Source organism: Protopterus annectens, chromosome 10.part0, assembly GCF_019279795.1.
Source record: "Protopterus annectens isolate FY-2018-M chromosome 10.part0, PAN1.0, whole genome shotgun sequence".
Lineage (NCBI taxonomy): Eukaryota > Metazoa > Chordata > Ceratodontiformes > Protopteridae > Protopterus > Protopterus annectens.
This window is the reverse complement of record NC_056744.1, coordinates 1283842278-1283867301: the sequence shown is the minus strand read 5'-3', so window position 1 is coordinate 1283867301 and position 25024 is coordinate 1283842278.

The following is a 25024-nucleotide window of genomic DNA, read 5'->3' as shown; positions in this document are numbered from 1 at the left end:
AGGTCATCCACTGTGAAATACACCTTTGGGAGAGTGCAAGCCTAGTAATCTCCATGGCGCATCCCATAACTGCATACTACTGGAGTGTAATAAACTAGTTAGGTAGGAGTTCTAACCCCAGCATTGGCAACTGTGTGTTTGCGTGTGTGTCTGTCTGTGTAGAAAGCAATGCTTTTTAGGGTAGTCACACCCCCTACAATTTAAATGCTCTACTTAGGTAAGGCTGCTGATGTCATCCATCTAGAAATACACCTCTGGGAATGTCATAATCCAGTAATGCCTGTGGCATGTCAGATAACTGCGTTACTGCTGTAGTGTGATAAAATAGTTAGGTTGGAGTTCTAACCCCAGCCTTGGCAACTATATGTGCGTGTCTGTCTGACTGTCTGTGTAGAGAGCAATGCTTTTTAGGGTTGTCACACTCCCTACAATTGAAATGCTCAACTTTGGTAAGGCTGCTGATGTCATCCACCTAGAAATACATCTCTGGGAAGGTTGTAGCCCAGTAATCTCCGTAGTGCATTCTGTAACTGCATATTGCTGTAGTGTGATAAAGTAGTTAGGTAAGTGTTCCAATCACAGACATGGCAAGTATGTGTGTGTTTGTCTGTCTGTGTAGAGAACAATGCTTTATAGGGTAATCAAACCCCCTACAACTGAAATGCTCAACTTTGGCAAGGCTGCTGATATCATCCACCTACAAATACATCTCTGGAAGGCTGTAGCTCAGTAATTTCCATAGCGCGTGCCACAACTATGCACTGCTGTAGGTTCGTATGTAGGTACTAGGCTATCTGCCCAAAGGCATTTATAAGCCTAGCCAGAATGTGTTGGCTTTTGCTGCCCCCTTAGATAGTTCCCTGTGCCTCTGTCCAGCAGTGCCAATGAAGTGAACCCCGGGGTAAACATTCTGTTTCCCATCCACTCATCAAGGTTTCTCTTGAAGAGTGTTAATGAGGAGCTCTGCCTGATTTAGATTGTAATCTTGTTCCAAAGCATGGGAAGTCTCTGGGATAGGAATCTATCTATTTATTGTTGTGGTGAGGTTTAGATCCCTAGAGCGTGTGGCTCAAGGGGATATGGCTTTCTTTAGGTGAGGCATGTCCATCAATTCTGGGTTGGACATGGCCTTGTATGTCAGGCAGATATCACCTCTGAATAGGCGGTATGCACCTGAGTACAGTTGAAGTTTCTTCAGTCGAGCTGCATAGGGCATCTGTTTGAGGCCAGTGATCCTCTTGGTTAGGTACTTCTGTGGTCTTTCCAGTTGTTGAAGGTGTCTTGTAAGGTACATCCTAAATGGGGTGTTGTACTCTATGATGGATCTGATGAGTGATAAATAGAGGGGCACAATGACCTCTTTTGATCTGGATGCAAACCCTTTTGTGATTAAGTGGGCAACATAGAAGGATTTTCTAACCACTTTGGCAATGTGATTATCAAAGGACAGATTAGTATCTACTTGGGTCCCCAGATCCCTTATTACATATTCGGTATGTAGGGGGCTACCACCTATATGGTAGTTTGTGGGTACTTTGTTTTTTCCAAAGGGGGTGACTATGCACTTTTTTGCATTTAGCTTAAGACCATGGTTTTGACACCAGGTATCAGACTCAGTGAGACCATTTTGGAGGATGTCTGTGTCAGCCAGAGAGTCAATTATAGTTCCTAGTTTGCAGTCATCTGTGAACTTGGTCAGCCATATTCCTCCTGTGCTTGCCTGTACCTCTGAAAAGTATATGCCAAACAGGAGGCGTCCTAGGACTGAGCCCTGGGGAATGCCACTTGTAACCAGTTTAGAGTCAGACCTAGCTCCTGCAACTCTTATGATGTGGGTTTTGTCCATGAGCCAGCTGGCAACCCATCTCATGATGTAGGGGTTTATGTTCAGGCCGGTGAGCTTGTCTATAATACCAGAATGGGGAATGGTGTTGAAGGCCTTTGTGAGGTCTAGGTAGGCTGTGTGGACTAGTTTCCCTCATCTATAGCCTTGGTAACTGTCTCGAAGAAGTCCACCAGCTTTAGGAGGCATGATCTGCCATTAACAAAGCCAAACTGGGTAGGGTCCAGTGTTTGGAGGTTCCCAATGTCTCTGTTAATGAGTTCCATGATGATGCACTCCATAGCCTTACAGACCAAGCTAGTCAGGCTTATAGGGCGATAGTTCCCAGGGTCTGTTGTGGCTCCACCTTTGTGGAGCAGAATAACCATTGCTGTGCACCACTCTATGGGTACGTAGTCTGTGGAGAGGCTGAGTTTGAACAGTGTGTTTAGGTGAGGGGTTAGTTCATCTTTGAGCTTGTGTAGGACGCAGCCAGGGACATCATCCAGTCCCATTGATGCTGTGTTTTTGGCTTTGGAAAGAACTGTTTTAACCTGAGTGTCTGTGATTTCAGGGGCACTACATTCTTCTGGTATGGTTATGGGCCATTTTGAGGGTGAGAGGGGGGTGAGGTTTGTACTGAACCCGTCTGCCAGAATGTTGGCAATATCAGTCGGTTCAGTTTGTGCCATTCTGCACTAACTCTGAGCAGATCTGAGAATTGCCACTTAGATTCTTGACATAGCTAAAGAATGCCTTGTGGTTATCTTTGGAGTCCTTGGCAATTTTTCTTTCAAAGCTAGCCTTTCATGATTTTATGAGGGATCATAGTGTCTTGCTGATACTGATCAGGGATGTCTTCTCTTTTTGGGATTTTACTCTTTTCTGTACTAGTTTCCTCCTTCTATTGTAAAGCTTGTTTATGGCAGGGATCCACCAGTCTGGTTTCCTTTTCTTGGAGGAGTGAGTCTTGGTTTTGCTTGGGATAGCATGATCCATGCATTGTTGTAAGTGCCCATAGAGTGCATTTGTAAAGAATGTTGCAGCTTGGTCAGCGTTATCCTTTAGCATGGGGGCTTTAAAACTTTCCATCTCGGTCTTAAGTAACATGAAGCTTGCTTTTGAAAAGTTTCTCATGGTGGTTTCCTTGACCGGGAGTGGGGGCAGAATGTTGATATCCGGAGTGATTAGTTTATGGTCAGATCTAATCAGCACAGGGTTGACCTCCGGTGTGGAACACCGGTTGCCCATGTTGGTGATGACCAGGTCCAATATGTTGTCACCTCTGGTGGGGGTGTTGACCAGTTGATTGAGGGTGTTTGAGTTTATAAATTCTTGAAAATGTTGGGCAAGGGAGTTAGTACTTCAGTAGCTCTCCCAGTTAATGTTTGGGTAATTGAAATCACCCAATATCAGGCTGTTTGGTAGGACCTTTATGTTTTCTATTTTTTCCAGAAATGCTGAATGGGGGTCCTGGGACATGGTGGGTGATCTGTAGCAAGCTACAATTTGAATTGCATTTTTGCCCGCTGTTAGTTGCACATGGATGATCTCTGAATCATCGTGCTGTGTCACTAACCTGGAGATGTGGGGATCCTTGATGAATATTGATAAACCCCTGCCTTTTGTATTTTGGTCTGGGTTTTGTGGCTGAAATGTATGGTATGAGTTGTAGCCTGGTAGTGCTGTGGTGCTCTCTGGAGCCTTAAACCAGGTTTCTGTTACTGCACATATATCGATTTTCTCCATACTGAGGAGTGCCTCGAGTGTGTGCATTTTGAGGTTTAGACTTCTGACATTGAATAACATTACCTTCAGGTTTTTGTTACTTGTGCTATTTATGGCAGTGGTTTTGTCTTTTGAGCTTTGCCTGAAAAAGGCAGTATGAGAGTGGCAAGAGACTTGGCCAGTATTTGAAAGCCTAAGGGTGACAGGTGCAAGCTGCCTCTAGCAAAGCAGCGTGACTTGTCGAGCATGTCATCCCAGGTAGACAGACACCGGATCCCCTTTGAATGACACCAGAAGCTTAGCCAATTGTTGAAATTGATATATATTTTTTTATACCGTGGTATCATTCTTGGTGAGGGCAGGATGCTACTCAGGCTCAGGGTCATACCGGCCTGGGCTATGTGATCAGAGAGCTCCTCCATGTCTCTTTTCATGTAGTCCAGGGAGGTACGCTCAGGTCATTCACAGCAACATGAACAATGACAGAGTCATATTTGTACTTGTTCTGGAGTGATCTGAGTGCTTGTGTTATGTGGCAGATCCTGGCACCTGACAGGCAGCTAACAGTAACCTTCTCCTTGTTCAGCCTAGTGAGTGGGACATCAGTGTGCCTGACTATAGAGTCACCTGTTACTAGTGTGTTGGGTATGTTATTTTACCTTAAGGGCTGTGATTTCATGGCACATGGGTTTTGTGTAGTATGTGTTTCCTGGTTTGTGTTGGGGGGTGATGGTTGCTTGGATGTCTGCTTTGGAGGTCTCTGTTGCTTTAGTAGATTTTTATTTAGAGCCTCTGAGTATGTTTTTGTCTATTTATGTGTGTTTTTTGGCGGTGCTGGTTTCATAGGTCTATTTGAGACTGGTGGTGTGATGCAAGTAATTCCCTTCCCCTCTTGACTGTCTGGTCCCTGTAGTGTGATTTAGAATTTTGGTAAGGTTCTGAGGAAGGAGCACGTCAGTAATCCCCGTGGTGTGTCCTATAACAGCTGCATGCTGTAGTGTGATATAGGCCTCTGTTAGGGGTTCTATACCCACACATGTCAGTTGTAGATGTTTTGTGTGTGTGTCACTGTCTGTGTAGGGAGCAATGCATTTTAGCCTAGCCACACTCACTACAGTTTGAATGTCCTACTTTGGCAATCCTGCTAATGTCATCCAATGTGATATACACCTTTGGGGAAAGACTACTCCAGTAATTTCTGTTGTGCATACTATAACTGTGTAGTGCTGTAGTGTAATAAACTAATTAGACAGGGGTTCTACTCTGAGACATGACAGGTGTGTGTGTGTGTGTGTGTGTGTGTGTGTGTGTGTGTGTGTGTGTGTGTGTGTGTGTGTGTGTGTGTGTGTGTGTGTGTGTGTGTGTGTGTGTGTGTGTGTGTGTGTGTGTGTGTGTGTGTGTGTTGGGTTTGATACGCTGTGATAGTAGGTGTGTGACACAAATATGCTTAGGTTTTACTCTGCCACCCCTCCCAGACTTGTCTTTGCCTCTGTCTGCCTCTCTCACTCCCTCACTTGTGGATGTGGAGACCTACACCTGCTTTGCTTAGGCAGCAGCATGTGCATTTTAGGTAATGCTCATGATCAGCTGATGGCCTCTGCATGAATTGCAGCCCTCCCCTAGCTGATTGCCTGTGGAACAGCTGTGGTAACATTCCCATAGCCAATTGCATGGAAACGCACTCCAATGTCTAGGGACATGAAGTTTGTGTTGGGCCCTTTCATTCACTGTGAGCAGGAATTTGATCTGTTGTTTGGCAAACAGCATCTCAGATGGATTGGGGATTTACCTCTGACAACATACACTGTGGACAAAGGCCAACACACAGGAGGGGGTGTGCCTGATCTGACTACAGACTCTAAGTGCTGTTATACTGCATTTGGAGTAATGTTGGTTTAACAGGGTGTGTGTGGATATGGCTGTCCTACATGTATTAATATCTGCCATGTCAGTTCTATGTTTATGAGGACACCCCATCTGTAGGCTCATCTGCAGACTGGGCAGTGTGTGGTGCCTTTGGTTTCATGTGTTACCCACAGAGCATGTATCTGTGAACTGCAGAAGGTAGTGTGAGGATTGCAGTCTGTAGATGGTGAAAGCCGAGACAGCTACTGATTTCATATCCCTCATAGGACATATGTTGCGACAAACCCTGTTACAACAGTAAATGTATGATGTTATCACAGCAATATGTCAATACTGGTCCAACTCTGTCATCCTTTGCACATATGTCATGCATTAAGAGGTGCATATGTGCTGTACACCATAATTAGTGTCATTATATCTGATAACAAGCCAGTGAGATATCAGACTGCTACACATGTTATGTACAGTAGGGGTTATATTTGATGACATAACCTGGGCATTCTGTGATTGTTTGTACAGTACTGAGGTCTGTGTACTTATAGTAAATGTTGACAGTGTGTGTATTGTTAATATGTACCTTGGCCTTTGTACAGACTGTGGTAGATGTCATCATCCTACGTCCGGTCCTATCTGATGCTGCTCCACTGCATGTTGCCATATTGGCTTACATGTTTGTAGGGCCATACACACACATGTCCCATACCACAGGCAGGCATCAGACCACACTGTGTAGCGGACAAGTAGATGTAGGTTTAGTGTGTGAGTGGCACATATGAGGATGGTGTTGAACAGATAGTCCATATACTGTAATATTATGCTAGCTTACTATATGTGGCTTTGGCAGTGTTCACATTCTTTGTGGCTATGCACTTTCACACAGGTGTATCATACACTATGCTGTGACATGCCTGTACAGCCTGGTATATATGCAGGTACATGTGCATTCCCCCATAGGAGATGTAGACCAGTGTTGAGCCAGTCTGCCTGTAGCCTGCACAGTGCTTTGTTACATGCCTAGCAGCTTAGTGTATCTACCCAGTGAGACGTCATGTCCAGATACTTGCCAGATGTACTGCTGCCGGGCCTCCCTTAACAGTCATGTATGTCAGAGAACGGTGGGATGCTGTACAGATGTATGTCAATATCTAGTGGGTAATATGTGGCCATGGCACCTCTGTACCAGCAGTTATTATGTGTCAGGACAGACAGGGGTGTGTGAATGCATAACCTATGGGGCGAATGTATACCAGTCGTTATGTGCTATACCCATCTACATGGCTGTTAACATCCATATTGTCAGGCTTGGTCCATATGTTCTGCACTAACGGGTTCTGTGTATACTCTGGACTGAACTGAGTGTGTCATAATGTCCACATCTATCGGCCAATATCTCTGCTGTAGTCCACAGGAGCATTACGTGCTTGCAGCGGTACTGTACTATGATGTCCTTAGGATGTCTGTCAGTAGCCAGAGGCTCACATGTGTAAAGCAGATGTGACCTCCCACACACACCATGTCTGTGAAGGCAATCCCTATTACAGTAGCAATAGTCTGCTAATATACCTGTTATACATGCCTGACATCCCCTTGCACTAGAAAGTTGGGACTATAGGGGCTGAGGCAGGGCTACACCCCGTGTTCAGGACATATGATGAATATATATGTACATATGATTATCCAGATATCTATATAGATAATTACACATGTACCTATCAGCATATATAGATGGGTGTGTATATGTACATAGATATGCATATACACACCCAGATATATACATATGCAGAGCATTATATGTCTACACATATACAGATAGAGCTACATATGCACATATATGTATACCACGGTGCCATGGCTGCCAGCAGTCCACTGCTGTTGTATCCCCCACACATATGGTCAGGCTGGGGACATGTATGTGTGGGCTTCACCTACACAATACATGTGTGCCCATATGCACTCTAGAGGCCAGTGTATGTAATAGCGGTATATGGCCCTGTATTATTGAGTCTGGGGGGGGTGCACCATACATAAACTAGGTTGTTACAAAATGTGGGGGTATCAGGGGTAAGCTGCCTTAAGGTATCTGGATGTACAGTGCCGTACATGTCACCTATCTTGACATTACTTGCAAAAGTGGGTTACTGCAGGCCTACTGCTTCCTGCCATACAGAATGTTCTGTTTGCCAGTGTGCCTGTGATGGTGTCAGTTGTGCCTTGTTATGTAACAGTTACATCTCATCTGGTCAACTGAAGTCTTTACCACCTAGTGATTGTGTACAGACTGTAGATAGAGGCTGCTGGACTATACACCTGCATCACTTACTGTTGATTGTGTGGTAACCTGTGGCCCAGTCTGTCTTTACTATTGTACGATTTGAACGGCTTGGCCTGGACAGCAACAGCTGTGGACATTTCCAGACTACTGTATTAGTATAACTGTTTCACAGTTGCATTACTCTGTTGATATGGATGTCAGTGTGTGAACAGCTATATGACATGGCATATAAATCTGTAATAGTACACAAATAAAGGTATTCCATTTCTGCAAACCTGTGTGTGGTGTTTCATCCTATGACCTCTCTGTGGGTATATGTTGCAGGCAACAACTGTCATTTATATGGGTGGCTCATCCAGTGTTCAGTTGTTAGGATGTTAACTGTAGGCATAGTGGCTGTTCCATACTGTGTGCGCCTACTACGTAAGTATCTTACTGTACATATCTCTGCATTTTTAATTTCTCCAAGCCTTTTGGGTTTATAATACCATGATGGGAATGGACCCCATTCCTAAGTCAAAGTATGATTAAAGTTCATGAGATGAGTATTGTTTCACTCTTTGATGTTAGCCAAAAGTGCTTTTCGCAGCACATGCAATGTGCCCAGTAATGACTCCTTCTGCAATTTGAACGTTGTTACATGAATTGGTATCATATCTAAATACGATTGTAAATTCTTTTTTATAAGACCAGTTGCTCCTACTACTATTGGAGCTGTCTGGGTATCATTTTCCACATGGTTCTCATTTCTGCCTGCAGATCGAGGTATTTTATGACTTTGTGTCTCTCTGTACGCAAGACACTGTAGTCACTAGGTGTGGTGATTTCAATGATCAATGATACTTTTGTCTTCTTTTCTTGGACCACTATATCCGGTTTTCTAGCATCTATCTTTTGGACTGTTGGTATTGGGTGATCCCAAGTGATGTAAACTTCATCATTTTTATGATTCTCTGTGGCTCATGTTTACAGTGTTTTTCAGCCACTTTGATACCATTATGTTTGCACAATCTCCAGTGTAACAATCTCATCACATTATTATGCCTTTCAGTATACAGTCCCTCTGCCATTAGAGAGGCGCAACCAGCAATAAGGTGTGTGACTATTTCCAATTTGGTTCCACAAAACCTACATATGTCTGTTTCATATGCCTTTCAGTATACAGTTCCTCTGCCATTAGAGAGTCGCAACCAGCAATAAGGTGTGTGACTGTTTCCAATTTAGTTCCACAAAACCTACATATGTCTGTTTCTCCCACATGTTCAATGGACTTAGTAAACCAGTGTGTACGTAGCCCACTATTTTGGGCTGCCAATATTAACCTTTCATTTCTAGATGTAAATTCATCTCTCCTTAACCATTCCTGCATTCATTCTTAATCAACATGAGGCTCTTCCAGACGCTTTCTATACTTGCAACTATATTTATGTTTTTTCCACGTTTCTTGCCTTCTCATCTGGTCCTTCACCTTATATTCTTTCTTTTGTTTTTTAGCACATTCAGTTTCTGCCTGGTTTTTATCCACTTCTGGTTTGATTTCCATTCCTGCTTGATGTCGATATGCTTCTGCTAAATTAAGCAGAGATGTCATCTTAGATTAATTCTCCTCATGTTTCAAAACTTTCACCACATTTGGATCTTGTGAGGTCAGTAGATATGTATGGAGTCCCACAATTGCAGATCTATACATGTAATCAATTTCAAGGAGACCCATCCCTCCTTCAGATAGGGGAATATATAATCTTGGCATACACTGATTTTTATAAATCATTTGGTGAGCATGAAGCATCCTTCTTGTTTTAATATCCAATCTATCCAACACTTTTTGGGGCCAGTCAATCACTCCAAAACTATAAGTTAGGACAGGAAGAGCAAACTGGTTTATAGCTTGGATCTTGTTCCTAGGTGTCAATGCTGTTTTCAGGATTAATTTAAGTCTTCTAAAGTACTCCTTACTAAGCTTTATTTGCATTTGTTCATGTTTTATTGCTGATCCTTCATCAGTTCCAAGTATTTATACACCCCCTCTTGCTCAAGTTATTTTATATCACATTCTTGTCCCAAACTGATGTTTTCCTGGTGCTGCAATTTTCCTTTTTTAAAGGTTGCTTTTGCACATTTATCAAGACCAAATGACATTCCAATATCATCTGAAAAAGTTTTGACAACCTGCAGCTGTGCTTTCAGTTCCTCATTTGATGAGCTATACAATTTTACATCATCAACAAAGAGAAGATGAGAAGTCATTAGACTTTGTTGTTTTCTAGAAGCGAAATTATAGCCATGATCTAACCTGTTAAGTAAACAGCTTAATAGACTATTGGCAAGGCAAAATAGCAATGGTGACAAGGAGTCACCCTGGAATATTCCCCTTTGGATTTTTATCCCTGGGATAATAATCTGTCCTTTATCATGGCTTAATTGCAAAGTGGTCTGCCACTGTTTCATGATTACTGTAATGTAATCAATCAGAGTAGGATATACCTTATACATTTTTAAGCACTCTTTTATCCATGAATGTGGGCTACTGTCAAATGCCTTTTTATAGTCAATCCATGCCATACTTAGATTCTTCCCTTTCTTACAGTTCTCCACTATATCTTTATTTAACAACAAATGATCCTTTGTTCCATATAACTTTCTTTTATTGCTCTTTAGTTCTACTGCCACAATTGAGCTTTCTTCTAAATGACTATAAACTCTTTCGGCGTCAATCCCCATGTATAGTTTATATGTCGTCGGAAGACAAGTTATTGGTCCATAATTTTTAGGGTAGCTTGCAGGTTCACTCTTAAGTAAGAGCATTGTTTTTCCTGTTGTTAACCAGTGCAGTGTCTGTTCATGTTTTGCATATAAATAGTTCTTACTCATGGCTAGATCCTTGTGTAAAGAAGTTAATACCTTAAGCCAAAAGTTAGGTACTGCATCTGTACACAAATATCAGTATCAGAATGAGGTTGGAAGCAGTGGTTAAAATGTTGGGTGAAGGACTGAAAGCCACTTATATTTGTCAGTTATTGGAATGTGCTTTAATGCATAATTATTTTGTTTTTGATGGTGATTATTATTTGCAATTGGAAGGAACAGCAATGGGGGCAGCATTTGCCATTTCGTATGTGGTTTTGTTTATGGCACATTTTGAAAATATGTTTGTATATACTACAGGTTTTTGCAAAAATTGAGTGATTATGTTTAGACGGTTCATTGGAGGGTGGCCACAGTGGTGCAGCGATTAGCATTGTCACCTCACAGCAAGAAGTTCTCCAGTTCAATTCTTGGCTGGGGTGTCTTCTGTGCGGAGTCTGCATGTCCTCCCTGAGATCATGTGGGTTTCCTCCCAAAGACATGCAGTAGGTGGATTGGACACTCTAAATTGGCCCTAGATGTGAGTGTGTGCCTTCTGTGGAAGATTGGGCGTCAGGCTGGCAACTCAACACTGTAAAACTCCACTGCCAATCATGAGCGGACAGATGATCTGCTGTGGCAACCCCTAACTGGGAAAAGCTAGAAGAAGAAGATGTTTAGATGGTTCATTGATGACTTAATTTTTGTATGCAAGGGGGAGATTAGTGAATTTGATGATTTCATGATGTTACTTGGTCGGAATACTTATGGCTTGGAATTCAATTATAGAACTAGTAGGGATAAAATGCAATTCTTGGATGTGGAATTTTATGTGAATGAAAGGGGTAGTTTGCAGTACAAACCATTTCATAAAGAGACAGCTGTGGATAGCTTTTTGGAAGCTGGCAGTGCTCATCCTGGTCATTTGATAAAATCCCTTCCTTATGGAGAGTTTAGGAGAATCATGACCAATACTTCTGATCAAAGGGTGTTGGAGAGTGAGTTTGATCTGGTTAAGAAAAGATTATTAAAGCGAGGATATACTATGGGGCATATAGGTGAGGCATTAAACAAGTTGAAAAGGAATACTAGCCATAAAAGGAAATGTATTTGTTCTATTGAACATGAGACGCTCACTAGGAAAATGAAATGGAGAAGGTTGGTATTGAGCCCCTTTTCTTTGTGAACAAATTCTCTCCCCTTTTTGAAGTATTAAAAGAGTTAGTTAATGACCTTTGGCCCATGGTTTGTAGGGATGAATTAGTAGGAACGTTATTTCTGGAGAGAGTAACTTTTTCTTATGGTCGGTTTAATAATTTAAAGGCATTGTTGAGACCAAGGGACAAGGGTGATGTAGTTAAAAGAAAGGGAGTATTTCCATGTGGTCTTTGCAAAGTGTGTGATAAAATGAAGAATGTTGATGGATGGATAATAAATGGGAAGAAGTTTTTGGTTAAGAATGAATTTAGATGTGATTCATGTGGTATGGCCTACATCATTGGATGTGGATGTACACCTTGTAAATGGTACATAGAGATTAAAAGGAAGGTGAAATTGAGAATTTTGGAGCATTTGGGTGATGCAAGAAATAAGAGGATGGATAGCCCAGTGGCTCAACACTTTTGCGACGCACATGGGGGTAGTACAGATGTTTTTTTCTTTAGTGTGCTAGCAAAACCATTTGAAGGCCATACTTTTGGAGGTGATGAATTTAAACAGAGTTTGATCAAGTAAGAAACTAAATTAATAGTATATTTGGGCACTTTATATCCCAGGGGTCTCAATTTGGATATTGATTGGGGGACATAGGTTGCTTATTTAGTCAATGGTGTTCACAGTATAGTTTGGATCTGATGGCTAGGTGGAGTGACACACAGTTTTTTGGATACATTAATTAATTTTATATTTGAGATGTAAGATCAATAATAATGAATGTGTAATGATTTAAAATGATGTAAAATTTCATATGAAAAATTTTTATATTTAATGAGAAGTCAGTAGTAATTATATCATAGGTGAGTTTATTTGTAGTAAAGTTTCAGGGGAGTGTTAAAGTTTTCTCTTTTGTGTTTTTTTTTTTGTGACATTAAGTTGAATATAATGTTAATGATATATGATGACAAGGGAATGTGGAAATATGTTTAAACAAATGTGTAGTAGAAGAAATAAGTTATGAAAATGTCATTTGTAGATTATAGTCTGTGTGTGTTGTTAAGTAACAAATCCATTCATTAATGTATTTATGGTGTATGATATTGGGGGTACATCTTTAAGCTCTAAGCTTTATAATTATTTAAGGAAATTACTTAATTATCTAATTAATTGAAAGATGAATTGATGTGATGATGGAATATAAAAAGGCTGCTGGGATTGTATCAAGTTATTCCATTGAAGGCCTATGAGGCCGAGGTACCAGGATGAAGTGAATAAAGAATTTGGCAACTTCAGCAGTGCTCGGTGTTTTTTTGCTTGAGGAGAATTCCTAGCTCCCTGTGGGGGCTTGTGTGGTTTGGGTTTTGTACCTGGGGTTTTCCAATAAGAGGCTTTTCTCAACTTTGTTTCAATCTCTCTGGCTGTTACTTCATCCCAATCCATATCCTGTACCTTTAAACTTCTTATTCTTTCTCTTACTTCTTCTATCCATTTAGCTAGCATCTTTGTTATGTTCCAAAGGATCTTCATAGATACTTCTCCAAAATGTATCTACTTCCTCTTTTTTCAGCATTCTATCAATTCCTTTTACCTTATTTCCCAATTCTCTATAAAACTTTTTTTGCTCATCAGTAAATTGCTTAGTTTGTGCTTTTCCCTTATATTTATCTTTGTATCTTCTGAGTCTTTCTGCCTGTTTTGAAATTTTTAGTTTGTTATCTCCAACAGTGCATAATAGATCCTGGTCTGTTCTAATACTGTGCATTGCTTTTATCATTTTATGAGATGTATTCCCGCCTCTTGGGTTTAAGTAGAGATGATTTCCTGCACTTTTGCGTGATTGGCCGTTTTTGAAAAGGCTAAGCTATGGGCAATGTTTAAAGGGGTATACCACTGGGCACAAAGAGTTAGCTGGTCTACACATTGCTCAGACCTCCTAAGCTGGCCTGTGCAATGCTTAGCATTGCTTACATTAGACCTTCATTATAATGCCTTTTTGGCATTGTGTTATTATTCATTACACCTTATATGTATGCCTAGTATCCCTGATTAATGTGTACATACACTCTGTGGGATCCTTGTGTTTTAATGGGGACTTCGACACTCTATTATAATTACTCCTCACTTCTGGGCTTACTGCTGTACTCCAGTTCACATATTTATGTTATGTATTGGGTTATGGCACATATGATTGTATACTGATGCCTTTCACAGGTTCTATTTGGCTATACTATGGTGAGGACATGTTTACTATTACCTCATTCCTCTGTACTTCTGTGATGGCTTGGTTGATAACTACTGGGACTATAGTGTATAGGGTCCTGGGTTCGAGACATGTATGGCTGTTTATTTTGTTGGTGGGCAGAACAACGGCCGTTGGATACAGAGAGATTAAGGCACTTTTGAGCATTTGTAAATGGGTTTGCACGATGGTAAGCACTGCTAACTTGCTGTTACATCTGCTTACAGAGAGTTAGCTTTAGAATTGTTTAGCCAGAATAGGCATTGCTTACCACCACACAAATGGGCTTAAGGCCACTTACTAGTGCTTACATATGCTTACTACTGCTTATTTGTGCTTAGACCTGCTTACTAGTGCCTTATTCATTATGACACAGACACCTCACGTGCATTTACTGCAGTACTCCAGTTCATAAATATGTTATTTAGTGGGTTATGCAACAAAAATATTGGTCATAACATGCTTTGCCATGTAAAATAAAATGTACTGCAGTGGGACTCGAACAGGGAATTCCTGCTTGTTAGGCAAATAATCCGCCCACTACACTATTGCTGTGCTGCTTCATTTGCATTTATCTTCCTTGTTATCCTCTTCAGCCTTTTAAGCTGCTTTAACAGTAGCTGAGCGATGGGCACAACCGCGCACCTACTGTTAGGTTCAATCAGATTTGTAAAAAAAGAATAGGGTTTCTTCATTTTATTACTACATTCTGTTGCAGTTATACACAAGGGGGACTATTGGTAGGGATATGCTGTCACCTGTGAGTGGTCTTGTTCATTGCATACCCCTTTCTACTGTTCTACATTGCAGGGGCGTGTTTATTCTGAGAGCTGTGCTCTCAGACATGCCCCATGCACTCTTACACGCTCCGTGTAATCCTAGGAGCTCAGGCAGCGCACCATATTAATATGCATGGTGTGCTGCCATCCTGCTCCTAAACGGTCTCTTCCATGTGGGACTAAGCTAGTCCTGCACAGAAGTTTAGTAAATCCGGGGGTTTATTTAGTTATAGTGCCAAGCTCTTAAATAAAAAAATTTTCTATGCTGCTAAAGTATTTTTTGCAGTCTCAGTCATACATTTTTCCATCAAATTAAAGTTTTGAAATGTCACTTCATGGAAGTTTTCAAGCAGCCAGATAAATTAATGCTCTTAAGTCTTTAATGACAGACCATAGTGGCAAAATAATAATGTCAATGATATCATACCTGTTCATGCTGTCTTTGCTTTTACTTTTTATTCCTACCACGGGACATCTTCTCTGTGGCTGTTGAATAACTGCAAATCTTTGCCATCACTCAGTACCTTGTTCTAGTCTCCCTTGCCTTGATTCATGTGCATGAGCTCTTCTTTCTTTTAACAAAAAAACCCTGTTGCAAAAATAAACCCTTAAAACTGGCTACTCCATGGGCCAAGAATACCTTCCATGTTTGTCCTTAAGCAGTAGCAGCTATTTCTAATTGCAACCTCTTAGTGTCTTCCTCTTGTCATAATGTCTCCACCATGTGACTGTGTTGTGCTTCATCCCCTTCTTTTGGCTCTGCCTGGTTCATCCCCTGTTTTCCAATGTAATGATTATTTCCCTTCCTTCCATATGTTTTCTCCTGCTCCTTCCTCCATCTCTGCTGCGCTCTTCTACATCCTGCAATTCCCAGGGCTGTAGTAGCAGCCCTTCAGCATCACATAGCAGCCTAAAAGTGTTCCTCACTTCCTCTCATCAAAAAGAGTTGGGGAGGGTGCCATGGCCAAATTTTCAGTAGTCAGTATGAATTTCCATCTTGGACTTCCCCTAAAAGAGGACACTGGCCTATTGGGACTAAACAAGTCAACAAAGGGTAAATAACAGGAAGGAAAAGAGAAATGCAAATCATGTTATTGTTATATAAAGAAGGTGAGAAACAATATGATGTACACAATATCGATCGTATAATCTCTGTAATCTTAAAAAAAGTGTAGACGAAACCCAGGCTTGTGGCATGTACCAGGAAAGGCAAACCTTTTTACAAATGATAAATCTTCCACAAATCCCTGGTGAGCAGATAAAACAATTAAATAAACCCATTACACTTGAGGAAATAGCTCTAACTATTAGACACTTACTAAACAGAAAGGTCCCTGACCCAAACAGGCTAACAGCAGATTCTGTCAATACTATGAAGATATACTAGTCCCTCTACAAAGGAACAGAATGCTAGGGCAAACTCAATTTCTCAGCCAAGGTAGCTACCATTATACTTCTACAAGTAATATCAATTTCCTTCTAAACCTTGATTGTCCATGTCATAAAAGATAATTCAATAAAGATGGTTCTTGTTTAAAAAAATATCCATCTAAACCTATAAACTATAGTGCTATCTTTTTGGTTTCCCTTGAAACAAAAATATATGCCAACATACTGGCTATAGACTGGAAAACGTTCTAACTTCTCCAATATAACACATTCAGCAAAGGTTGTGAAGGGTGAGTAATGTGGCCCAAACCTGGCTCAACATGATGCAAAAAATATATATGATGCAAGAAAGGCCAAAAATAAGTGTCAGCCTATGGGAGCTTTCTGCACTGACCTTAGCAAAGCCTTTGCTTTGCTTGAATGAGAATTCTTATGGGATGCATCATCAGCATAAATGCAAAACTCTACCATGCAGCTCTGGCACAAGAAACACAAATGTGTTGATTCCTTGACCCTACCACCTCTCAAAGGGTTTACTCCAGGTTTGTCTGTTATATCTATTACATGCAATATATTCTTGCCATCGAGATAGTGGCACTTCACCCATGACAAATTTGTAATGGTATCAGCCATCAGCATGGTTCACAGACAATGGTATACTTTATTTATTTTATTTTATTTATTTTACATTTGTTGACCGGGATAGTCCGACTGGATGCATGTCCATTTTCAGCGGAGGCCCGGGGAGAAAAGCTCCAAGGGTAAGCAGATACAGCATTACATAATACCAGCATTACATATTACAAACAGACTATTTACAGAGATTACATAAGTAAGCAAGTTAAACAAGTTCCACAGGTTACAGTTAGTCCTGAGCACAAGTCAGGATTAAATTAAATTACACAGTAAACTGGTTAACAGATTTTTACACATTCGAGTTAGCCAGGCTTGATACATTGACATAGCCACGTAAGTGACAAATGTTGTTTGAGTCTAGTTTTAAATTGACCTAAGGTGGAAAGTAAGGTAATATCAGCTGGAAGAGAGTTCCAGGATCTACTTACAGAGTTTGCAAAGAGAGAATCACCGGCTGTGTTATTAATTTTGCTAGTCTGAATTAGTAGTTTGTTAGAGGATCGAAGCGGTCTAGGATTGTTATAGGGGGTGATAATATTTTTATGTGCAGGAGTATTGTCCGGATTATAGAGGATTTTATAGGTCATAATCAGTTGGTTATACTGGATTAGGCTAGGTAGTTCAAGCCAACCAAGCTGATTTAGATTGATGCAATGATGTGTCCTAAAAGGCAGCCCAATTGCAAACCTGGCAATGTGGTTGTAGCAAATTGAGAGTTTGTTAAGGACAGTCTTGTTCAAATTCAAGAGTAGAGGGGATGCATACAGAAGGGTTGAAAGAAGGTGAGAGCGAGCTATGGCAATTTTAGCTGGAGGGGTTAGGAAGGCTTTTATTCTGTAAAGTGACCCTAGTTTTTTATTGATGGTTTTGATAGTTTGGTTAACATGTAGGTCAAATTTGAGATTATTGTCTATGATGACACCTAATAGTTTTGTAGATGGGTCATGGGAGATTATTGTGCCATCATTTGATTTTATGGTAAAGGTGAAAGCAGTAGACCTATGTGTTGGTGAAAATAACAGCATTTTAGTTTTTTTGGGATTTAGGATCAGACGATGTTCAGAATGCCAGTTTTCTATTGTATTAAAGGTGGACTGGGTAGCTGACCATAACTCTACTGGAGATGTGGCTGAGCAAATCAGAGTAGAGTCATCAGCATATTGGATACAGCTGACTTTTGGGATGACAGTATAAAGGTCGTTAATGAAGATGGAGAACAGCAAGGGCCCTAGTATAGAGCCTTGTGGTACTCCGAGGGTGTTAGGTAGAAGGTTAGAGAGTTTGTTCTGCCAGAGGACAGCCTGCTGTCGACCATTCAGGTAGGATTGAAACCATTGGAGGGCTCCAGTATCTAGACAGAATGTTTGCAGGGTGTGGATTAAAAGTTGGTGATCAACCATATCGAATGCATTGGAAAGATCCAAAAAGAGGGCTGAGGATATATAATTATTGTTGCAATTATGGTTTATTGTGTTAGTAAAGGCTAGGAGGGCTGAAGTAGTGCTGTGATGAGGACGGAAGCCATGCTGAGTGTCTGTCATAAGGCGATTTTGGATTAGGTGGTGCATGAGTTGTCTATGAATACATTTTTCCATAATCTTTGCAAGTGGAGAGAGTATAGATATTGGCCTATAATTGGAGAATTCAGTAGAGCTTGCCTCCTTTGTGAAGTGGGATTAGATAGGATATTTTCCAGATGGTGAGAATTTTAGCTTCTACTATGGTTCGATTGATTAGTATTGAGACGGGGTAAGCAACAGCATCAGCTGATTTTTGTAGGTACTCGGCAGGGAGTTGATCAGTAGAAAGTGTAGTGGGTTTTAATTTTTTGATCAAGGTACAGATAAGTGAAGGGGCGACTGGTTGGAATCTGAACGCAAGTAGGTTTCTAGGGGTGCTACTTTCAGGACCAGGGGAGCTAGGAGGTAGTTGGCTAGCTAGGGCTTGAATTGTCTCAGTAAAGAATTGGTTAAAACTATCAGAAAAATCTTCAGGGTTTTTATCAATAGTAGCAGCAGGGATTGGGGTTGAAGTTTGTCCAGGATGTAGTAGATTATTTAAACCTGCCCAAAACTTCTGAGGGTTATTTTGATTTACTGTCTGTAAATTACAGTAGTATTGTTTTTTGTCTTGTAAAATTGATTTTTTGGTTTCGTTCCTGGATTGCCTGTATTTAATGTGATCTTGAGGGTCTTTAGAAGAACGCCATAAAGCCCATGCTTTGTTTCTAAGGGTAATTTTGAGTTTAGACTCTATAGAAAGCCATGGTGCAGTTTTTGCCTTGGCTCTCTTTGAATGAACAGGTGCATGCAAATCAAGGATCTCAAGGAATTTGTTGTTAAAGTATGCTACTGCTTCCTCTAAGGGGAGGTGTTTTAGAATAGACCAATTACATGAGTTTATTCTAACCTTTCTGAGTAAGGGTTGTTGGAAATTAATGGTTTTGTGCTTAATTACATATGTGAGAAGGTGATCGCTTAGGCCATTAAGGAGGGTACCAGAGGTGTACAGTTGGGGGTGACTGTTTATGAGTGCCCAGTCAAGTATACTTTCTTTTTGGTTGGGTTTACCTATCCTGGTAGGGGTGGATATGATTTGTGTAAATGCATGCAGGTTAATATGGGTGGTTGGGATTCTAAGGAACAGGTGCCCCAGTCTATGTTAAAGTCTCCAAGTAGTAGGGTTTCTTGGGGGTAGTGACATGATAACCAGTGCAGGATATCTTCAAATGTAGATATATTGTTACCTGGGGGAATGTACATACAGATGATATTAATGCATTTATTTTTATTAAGTTGCAATTTGGTGGCAAGAATCTCAGAGTTATTAATCTGAGGAGGTTGTATTACATCTATGGTGACATTCAACTCAGATTTATAGAGTACAGCTACCCCACCCCCCTTCCTCAAAGCACGATCCAGCCTGTGTATGTTGTACCCAGGTGGTAACACTTCATTGTCTTTAGTGTTAGGTTTTAACCAGGTTTCAGATAAACAGAGAATCTCAGGGGAGTGGACATCCAGAAGTGCATGCAATTCATGTACCTTGTTATTAATGCTTCTAATATTGAGATGACAGATTAGGAGAGAGTTAGTTGGCCTATTAATTGTAGGTTTGTAGCTTAGATTACAAGTAGAGGGGGTATGTGTATCTGAAGTGAGTGGGCCAGGGTTGGGGTGAATATCACCACCAAGTATTAGGTTGAGTCTATACTTGGTGATGAACATCAGGAATTTGTTTATTAGTTTGAGGTAGTGTTTGGAACTAGAGCTAATATGCCTGGGGTTGAGATGTTGATAGACTGAACAAGATGTTGGATAGGATCTGGTACTGTAAGTATGGTTGAAGGTGGAAGGATTTACAGCTGGGGTGATATTATGGCCTTTTGGGACCTGAAATCTCGTAAGAAACTGGTTTTCATACAAGGTAAGGAGGTATGGTGTGAACAAGAGGGGTGTGAACAAGAGGGGTAGTAAAGAGGAGTATATCATTATATGTGATTCAGCTAGTGAGTGAAGGAACTATTTTTCCTGGTGATGCAACACCAGAGGATAGAGTGGTGAGGTAAAGGTACTGGAAGGGGGGATGGGAGAATGACAGATGAAAGCTAATAGGTGCTATTAAATGTAGGTAGTAGAATAGGGGTGGGTGGAATTATCCCAGATGAAAGCAGATAAGATCTAGAAAGTGGGGGAGTGGCTATAGTACTATAAATTTAGAGGTACTGGGGGCGGAAGGGAATTGGGGGCAGGGAGGGGAGTGAAGAGAGCCCAAGCGTAGCGGGGCTATTGCAGTTTACAAGGTTTCCTAAGGTGTCCTAAAGCTATAAGGTAAGTATTACAGCTCTAATGTAAGAGTCAATTTACTGCAGTTACAGGGGACGGAGGCAACCATTCAAGTAGAAACAAAGAGCCCTATGGCTGACCAATATGGTGACCTGCTTAATTACAAAGCACTGTAAGTGAAAGCTTAACAAATGCTTTTTGTGTGTAACCTACTCTGTTTAAATGTTGAGAGAAACTGACTGCAGTCCTGTAGACACCGTTTTGTAGGGAACTGTAGAGTTCAATCTGTTTAAATATACTTTGCATATCAAATCCTAAAAGCAAACCCCTCTTGATGTTTTAACAAAGTTTGAAGAAATTTAAGGTCTTACATTTAACAGGAAGAAACCTCTTGAAAATACATGGGGATATATATGACTGATAACATGACAGATTTATTAGAAATCAATACTAACTACTGAAGGAAGGAAAAGACTTTTAGGGTATGCAGAGAATTACAATTCCCATTTCTGCCAAAAATAAAGGCTATAAAGATGTTCTACTTACCGAAGTTTATCTTTTTAAGTCAGCATCACCTACACTTTTGTCAGCACTTTTCCAAATGTAAAAGAGAGACCTTAGGACAGAGATACCATTCTAATAATATTTGCACTTGTATGCTACTTACAAGAAATGAAAAAGCAACTAGAATTCAGAAGGATTCATCCAGAAACAAAAACATGGCCTCCCTGTGCAAGGACAGGAAATGCAAGAACGATACAATTGCCTCCCACTATAATTCACTTATGTCATGGAAGAAATAAAAGGGAGACAATTCCAAAAACAGGCACGAGGAAATAGCTAGACAATGATAAAAAGCATGAATGTCATCAGTATCATTCACACATTATTCGGTTACAAATTAATAGAAGAGCGTGTCCTCCAAATCACACAAAAGGGGATTATATGCGGAAGGAACATGTTGGAGGGGGGGCTGAACTACTTGCATATGGATGCAGAAAAATTGGCTACCAATAAATACACATCAGGACATGGCAGGGGCATGGTTTTGATTACTTGGAACTGGCACATCTTCAACTGGACTGAGCAGCTCAGGAACTTTTCGGGTTAGGTTACTGAGTCTTATAATGATTTCTACCATATTCCTCCATTGGGAGCACCACCGCTGTCAAAACTGATCAACAGTTTTGTTTATAAGAGCACAGGTTATCGTACAACATTTTTAACAATAAAATCATACTTCTTAGAGAATTCTGAAATATATTTCATTACTGTTGAAATAATCTAATTTAATCTTATAGTATATTGTAAATAGAATGTTTTTCATGTGGCTAAAATACGTTGGTTGTTCACACAAATATATTCCCTCCATTTTTCTTTCTCTTTTTTGTGTTTATATTTTCTTTGCTATTCACTTTTTATTTCTGATTATTTTTATCAATGAAGTTCTTGTTGTGAAATTAAAACATACCGATTTTAATCTTTTATTACTCCAATGTCTCACATCTCATACAGTCAACTGCTGTAGGCATAATAAAGTTATCCTTAAAGAAATGATGTAATGATGGACATTCAGAGCATTATTTATTAACTTATTTATTTTATTGCCTTCATTGACTGGGATAGTCTGACTTGGCTGTGGTAGTCTCTTTTTGACAGAAGCCCAGAGAGAAAAGCTCCAGTTGCAAAACAGGCAGCTTTATACAATAGAGAAAGGCGTAAAGCTTACAATTTACAGTATGAACATAAAATAGTTGAAAGCCAGTTATATTACAGAAAATTTGCAGTCAGTAAAATAAGATCATTACATATTAATGCAAGACAAACTAGTATATTCAGGGAGGTTTAAAATGCAAATTACAATTTCACAGTTATGGGTAGGGTAGGAGAAATAACAGAGAGAGAAAGCAGACAGAAGATGACAAGAATAGAAGGAAGACAGTAGATGAGGAAAAGTAAGCAGCATGAACATCTGTTACGTGATATGGAAAAAGTAAACATTATAGTAAAGTTGAGGTACATATAGAAGGTAATGAGTAGGAGGTGGAATTTTTCAGGAGGGAAAAAACATGTCAGGGGTAAGTCGAAACAGTATAAGTGTCAGTAAGGGAAAAGGGATAGAAGGCCGTTGGAAATTTAAATTGAGATTTTGCTTTGTTGAGGTATACAGGCATAGTGAGGCTGTGTAAGGGCTAGGGTAGGCTAGCCTGAGGAGATGCAAGAGCAGAGTCAATTGTTTTTAAAGTGTTATTTTAGCAAGATTTTGAATTAGGATAAGTTGGTTTGTTGTCTGATGGTGATGATGGTGTATTGTAGGGATACAATTCCAGATTTTGGCGGTATAATTTGAATATAAGGATAGACCACCAGCATTGTGGGTTTCAGTTATTATTGATAAGGGGGACTTGCCCATGAAGTGTAGTAGTTATGGAGGGGATATAAGGCTCCACTGAGGTTTGGAGTGCAGGACAATTTTGAGGTTTGCAGACTAAATGGATCACAGATAAATAGTGTGGAAGCTCTAGCCAGCCTGTTTTAAAGCTAGGCAGTGGTGGGATTTAGCAGATTGATTAGTGCAAAATTAGCTACCTTGTTATAGTATTGTTCCAGTTGTGTTAGTAGAGATTGCGTAAGTATGGTACAGAAGGGGGCAGGAATTCCTGATCTGGGTATCCAAAGAAGAAAATGCTTTCTGGGTATTTCCCCTGAAGTTCTTAGAGAGACTTAGCTGTAGATATCAGTGTAGCATTATCAGCATACTGAATGACAGCTAAATGTCATTATCAGCAGCATAGAGGATATTAATAAAAATGTTAAAACCGATATGGGGCCCAAGACTGAGAGCTGGGGCACTCTGCCTGAGATAGGCAAGTATGGTTACTGTTCTTTCTGACATTTTACTGTTTGTAGTCTGTTAGAAAGGTAGATATGGAACCAGGAGAAGGAGGAGGTGTCACAGTCTAATGAGGACAGTTTATGGAGAAGAATCTGATGGGGGAAGTATCAAACACCTTAGATAAATCCAGTAATAAAGAGGAAACAAAGTTTCCATATGATGGGTAAAATTAAGGAGAGCTGTGGTGTGGCTTGAAACTGTACTGGGCAGAGAAGAGATTGTTATTTACTAAGTGTTTGTTAAGTTATAACTGTAATTATAAAATAAAAGCTTAGATAAAGCCGACTATGTTTATCAAAACAAGCAAAAATAACACACACACACACACACACACACACACACACACACACACACACACACACACACACACACACACACAGCAATACGATACACATCATTCAATTTATTTATTTATTTATTTAATGACTGGGGTAGTCTGGACTGTGGTAGCCCCTTTTCAGAAGATGAGCAGGTGGAATAGCTCCAATAACAAAACAGACAGCATTATACAATAAAAAAAATGTAAAGCTTAAAGTTATGAACTTATTTTTGTAAACATAAAAAGGCTCACTGTTCACAATGATTGGCTACCAAACATCAGCCAATTACAGTGATGGTGAGAAAATGTGATTCAGAGCACAGACAGCTACATCCAGAATATGAAAACCCTCATTATCATCTCATTACCATATGACACAATCACGATCTAGCTAAGACTAGTGCTGTCAGACACAATAGCAGCAGTGCTCTTCCTAATGTTCCATGCATCTCATTGGCAAAGCAGCCTCCCTGCACTCTATGTATCCACCCACACAGGCATATAACATATTCAACCATTGATAAACAAGCCCCAACTCAGTCACTCACACAAACACACACACACACACACACACACACACACACACACACACACACACACACACACACCAAGCGAAAATGCCATTTTTTATACTTCCAATTCAGACCCATACTTAGGGTTGCCATCTTTTCAAATGTCAAAAGTGGGACATTTTTTGTAGAAATGTCATATTTTGCAGGACAAAACATACCCTCGACTAGTACAAAGGATAGAACTTCACTTTTTTGCCAAAATAACATCTTATTTTTTTAGCATTTGAGTTGCTTATGCTATTTCATATAACATGTAGGTGTTTCAGATAAAAAATAACTGTTTTATGCAACTATTAAAGAAAACTTAAGAAATGTTTTGTCCTAAAATCTCAGGACATTTGTCATTTTTTCAATTTTTTTGCAGGACACAACTGCCCAAAGAGGGACTGTCCCTCGCAAAGTGGGACATGTGGTAACCCTACCCATACTGCATTACAGTCTCTAGAATTATTTTGGGTCTGGCTTATTTAACTAAAGTGACTTACCAGCTGATAATAGGCAGTATTAGAAATGAGTTATTAACAAAAAGACATTAAGATTGTTAGTCTAGGATGTGCTTTGTTGGAGATATTAATCTTTGTTTGCTACTTATTATTAATATTTTCCAATGTATATTTTCATAACTGAAAAAACTACATGTTATTGAGGTTTATGGTGTGAAACACTAATTGCACCAATTTGAAAGATAGGATGATTCACTGTCTGTGTTGGAAATATTGCTA